Consider the following 5,835-nt stretch of genomic DNA (forward strand, 5'->3'; position numbering starts at 1 on the left):
TGAGTGAGATGAGCCAGAAAGAGAAAGAAAAATACCGGATGGTTTCACTCATAGCAGGAGTGTAATGGACCAGGTGAGAAAATAACAAGAATAATGAACAACCATATGCCAGTGACATTTTGCGGGGGTGGAGTGGGGAATGGGATCAAAAACAGGGGGGTGGGGAGGGAAGTGCTCGGGATTATGGTGATGGCAAATGGGTGACGGTGATGGGAAACCCATGGGGATTACAATTGAGATGGAAAAAAAATACAAAATGTGGTAAAAATAAACTGTTATAAAAATAAAAACAAACAAACAAACAAAATATAGTCTTATCCTCACTTTCTTCCCCTAACTCACACTGCACTGCTGTACATTAGCTGCCTTTCCCCTGTGTGTGGAAGTCCTAAAGAGATTGGCACCACATTGATAATTGTATTTAAGAGCAGTTAGGGCCCTTTTTTTTTTCTTCATAATTTTAAAAAAAATTTTATAACAGTTTATTTTTACATCATTTTGTATATTTTTTTCCATCTCAATTGTAATCCCTGTGGGTTTCCCATCACCATGTCACCCGTGTAGGGCCCTTTGTTTTTTAAGGGAGAGTTCTTTTCTAGACTCATCAGGGTATCATTCCTACTTTTGTCCTTCTTTCCCATTTTCCACTGCACACTGTCAGACCCAAACCAAGAGCTATCTCCTTCAAACAACCTTCGCTGATTATCATAACAACTTGCTCTGTGGTTCTGCTTTGAGGTCCATCTTCTTGGCTGCTCCCTGATGGAAGGAAACTTCAGCCTTCATTATCTGGGAAGATTAGAAAGAATGCCCATGCAACAATAAAGAAAGAAGGGGTTCTTGTCTATGAAGCCAAATTCCTTGCATGAAACTTAGTGAGCAGTGGTGTGATGTGTCACAGATGACCTCCCATCTTGTTTGTCCTCTTTGAACTCTCACAATTCTTGTTATGCTATCTGGATGTCAGCTCAAGATTTGGATTGATGGAGTTTTGTATTGTTATGTTCATTGTGAACTATTTGACTCTTCACCCCATATTGCATAGGGCCTTTCTTTGCATATCTTAAATATCTTTTATACACAAGAGTCCCTTACCTAAGTAACACAAAAGAACTGCAGAAGCTCTGAAAATGTTTTTTTTTTTTCTCCTTTTCTGCCAGTCTCAGGTTGGGGAAGGGAACAAAATGTCCACACTGATAGGAAAAATTCCTCCTTCTTTAAATACAGAAACAGAGTAATGAGTTTTTGGTTAAAAAATATGTGGTATATATCCACAATGGGTTATTACTCAGCAACCAAAAAGGATAAACTCATGCCCTTTACAGCAACATGGATGAAACTGGAAGGGATTATGCTCAGTTAAATAAGCCAGAAGGAAAAGAAAAATATAGAATGGTCTCACTTATAGGAAGAATGTAGAGAAAACAAATAAGGAATTAAAAAAAAACAGTAACTATAATAAAGTAAAAATCAAAATCATCAGGCAACTGATGTATCAGAGTATCAGAGATACTCTGTAGGGGAGGAGGAGGGAGAAGGACCAGGACAGGGGTGGGAAGAGCACAAGGGACTATGGTGATGGTGCCCGGGGAACTGGTGGTGGGAAATTCACTGGGAAACCATGCATTGTACAAAAATGAAGGGTGATGTAATGAACATATTAAAAAATTTTATAAAAATAAAAAGATAACTTTTAAAAATGATTATTATACTAATAATACTTGGTATTTATTGGTTACTATAGAAAACACTATGTGAGATTCTTTATGTACATTTCATTTCATCATAGCAATAAAACCTACTTACTGTGCCTATTTTCCAGAGGAGAAAGGTTCAGAGGGTTAAGTAGTTTTTCCAAAGTCACACATCTGGTAGTTGAACTCAGGTTAGTCCGACTACATAAATTCAAACTATCAGCACTCTTTACTTAATATGTATAATTTTATCGATTATTTGATAGTGTGATATAGTGGAAATAAGGGCTCTGCTATCAGACCTGGGTTTGGATCTGAACTTGCTCTCTTGCCATTGACTTGACCTTGGGCAACCTACATCATTTGAATGAGTGAGTGGATGAATGAATAAACACATCTTGCAGGAGTATGCTGACAATTAGGTGTGAACATACCGAGCATATAGCAAATGCTAGATGAATGTTTTCTCTATCCGTTTGTCCTTCTTGCATGTTTTTTTTTTTCAACGAGACTACATATACCTTAAGAACAGGGACCATGGTTTTGATTTCTTGTTTAGCCTCAGAACCATGCAGTGTCAGACACATTAGAGGAAGGCAATTAATACTTTTTTTTTTGTTGATTTAAAGGAAGTCTTTCGTATTACAATTTGACACTTGTAAACTATTTTAAGAGTTTTTTTTCTTTCATGATTTTAGAAGTAAAATAATTAGGAAAGTGCTGTCTTGGTTTTCTTCCTTTGTAGTATGTGACAGTATAAACTTGTCTCTGAATGCCTAAGCAATTTTTTTTTTCTAACTGACAATGTGGGAGATGAGTAACTCTTGTTAAAAGCATCTCCATGTAACTTATAATTTTCATGTTCTCTCTCCAAATGAGAATTTGTTTTTGATTTTTTGAGAATAATTTTGGAAATCCTGGACTGGTCTATTTTCTTTATGGGAATTTTTAGGACGTTAAAACTTGACACTCAGATGACTAGTCAAGTTAAAGTTTGCCGAACAATTTGACTGAATTGTCTCTTTGACTAGATTAACTGACAGGCTTTTAAAAATCAAAGGTACTAGGGGTACGCATCTTGATATTTTAGTGTCTTGGGTCTAAACCACTGTATGAAACATTAAAGAGAGGAGAGGAAACATGCAGTGTAGATTTTCATTTTCATGTTTATGACACTGTATAGCTTCGAAGATTATATTTTATCACCACACCCACCACCAGATGTTCACTCACCATCCACCACCAACTAATCAGCCTCTACAACCCATTCCATCCTTCCTCCTTCTCCTCTGGTAACCATTGTTCTGTTGTAAGAGTATAAAGGTTTGGTTTCATTTTATCTATATTCTACAAATGAGTAAGTCATATGCTGTTTGTATTTCTTCTGTTTACTTAGTTCATTTAGTATAATCCTTGCAAGATCCATCCATATTGTTGCACATGACAAGATTTCAACTTTTTATGACTGAGTAGTATTCCTTGTCCAGTATATACAAACCACATCTTCTTTATTCACTTCTTTGTTGTTGGGTACTTGGATTGTTTCCATATCTTGACTATTGTGAATAGTGCTGCAATAAACATAGGGGTGCATATGTTTTTTTAGAGTTAGTGTTTCCATATTCTTTGAGTAAATACCCAGAAATGGGGTTACTGAATCATATGGGAGGTAGGTCTATTTTAATTTTCTGGGGAACCTTCATACTATTTCTGGGGAACTTCATAGTGCCTGCACCAATTTATTGATACTTTCACCAACAGTGGAGAGGGTTCCCTCCTCTCCACATGCTCTAATATTTGTTGTTTCTGGTCTTTGGGTAATGGCCATTCTAACAGGTGTGAAGTGAAATCTCACTGAATTTTTAATTTGCATTTTCTAATAAAAAGTGACGTCGATCATCCTTGCATGTGCATGGATGATAGATTTAATGTTACACGTCTAAAATGACTTTCAAGAGGAAAAACTAGAGAGAATGGGGAAGAGTCAATTTAAAGATTGAGGATTTTCCAGAATCGATGAATGAGATGAGTCTTTATATTCAGAAGGTATTAATTCTGTGTGTAATGAATAAAAATAAATCTGATTTCTAGACACACTGTGATGAAATTGCAGAACATCAAAGACAAAGAGACACTCTTAGGGTGTCAAGGTCATAAAGCTAGTCAGTTGTGAAAGCAGTATTCAAACCTAGTGTTTTTAATCACTACTACCTGATCATCTTGTTACAAAGCTCTCATTTACTGATGAGGCCAACAAATGGCAAAAGTTTGTTTTAGGAACTTATTGGTAGTAAGTTTTGAAGGCATGCTGGCCCCTTTATCTCAGAATCCTTGATGTAAATGGTAAAAAGCACTGTGCTAAGACCTGTAAGTAGTAAATCATGGATTTATACTGTTGTTTCCAGTATGTTCAGCAGACACTAAAGAACATAGTTAATAAGAACAGCCAATACTTATGTAGTGCTTACCATGTGACAGACATTGTTCTGAAATTTTAGCATGTATTAACTGATTTCATTCTCATACCAACTCACTGAGTTAGGGACTGATTTTCATATGCAGACACAGGGAGGGGAGTGATTTGCCAAGGTCACAGAGTTAGTAAGTAGAAGAGCCAGGATTTATACCTTAGGTGGTATGGCTGCAGGGTCCTTAACCTCTACGCTATATTGCACCTTGCTCAAATAAAGAAATCCTGTAAAGTCAGGAACCGTGTCTATCTTGTTCACTGCTGTATCCCTAGCACCCAGTATAATGGCTGGCACATAAGATACTCATTAAATATTCATTACACTAATGAAGGAATAAATAAGTGAATAAACGTGGTTTGCAATGCATATCCAATATGGTGGTATGGCACTGAACTGTCCCATTACCAGCTAGCTACTTAGTAATGGAGAATTTTTTTTTAAAAATAGTATCAGTTTGTTTCTTGCAATACCAATAACATTGGCAGTTAGAGTTGTACCTTAATAAACTTTGCTTACAACATCAGCTTTGCCCTGCGGCCTTGGTGATCTACTAAAGTATGTCTCCCAATTCTGAATCCCAGATCTAAATTGTAGTTGCACCTAGATACTACATGCTGACTTGTGACTATCTGGGCCCAGAGGCAATAGAATCCTGGTTGAGAGAGTCCCAATTATGGTTTAAAAATGTGGGTCTGTAATGCAAAGGCAACAAGAGGCATCTGGAAACTATTCATATCCTGCATGTTCTCTGGAGGGTACTGCCTGATCATGTAATCACAGAGCATGCAAATTCTTAATAGAATGAAATAATCAACATGCCTATAACATCAAAGCATCTGAGAGGCGATGGGAAGCCATCTGTCTCTTAACGCTGAGATCAGTACTAGACCTTTTGTGTTAAAGCTCAATTTTACTCTTAATCCAAACTGGATTCCTAAAAAAATCCTAGCCATCTAAGTGGGTACTCTCTTAAAAATGCAATCTCTCTGCCTTCGTTCTGGGGCCCTTTGTGGCATTAAGCAAATTTTTTATGTTTAAGAGACTAAATTTCCACTTTAACAAGACATGAGACCTCCTTGTTTGTCTTATGCCTCAGAATACATATCTACACCCATAATTTAATCTTTGGAATTCTCTGGTCAATAATAAACTTGATAGAACTGATGTGTCACTCACTACTTAATATGATTATCACTATACAGGACCCCTGGTATGAGCACTTTTCTTGAAGTGATGGGACTGGCTCTTCAGCAAAGTAATTAGTAAAAGACTAATTTAATAACATGATTGCCTTTACTAATTTCTCCCTATACTGGGAAAATCAGTTATTTTCTCAGAGTCTTTGCCCTAAACAGTTGATTTGGCATTCTGTATTGAAGTATGTCTTCAATAAAACCTGTCCACAAGTTGGTTAAAGCAGTACAAGCTGTTGAAATGACTACAAGGCATGACTCCGTGGAAGTATTGCATTCTGTTGTCCTGTCTTGATCAGAAATAGAAGCTTTCAGCCATTCAATCATGATGAAAAATGGTAATGAAAGTATAAATTGTTAACAAGAATGTTGTCAACACATACCCTTTCCCTCACCAAATGTGACTCCTGTCCTTGTCAAGGGTGTAGTTACTCAGAAAATCACGGATGAGGGAGGCACATTAGAGTAACCATATAA

The sequence above is a fragment of the Condylura cristata genome, unplaced genomic scaffold (assembly GCF_000260355.1).
Source record: "Condylura cristata isolate star-nosed mole 26May11 unplaced genomic scaffold, ConCri1.0 scaffold00019, whole genome shotgun sequence".
Taxonomy (NCBI): domain Eukaryota; kingdom Metazoa; phylum Chordata; class Mammalia; order Eulipotyphla; family Talpidae; genus Condylura; species Condylura cristata.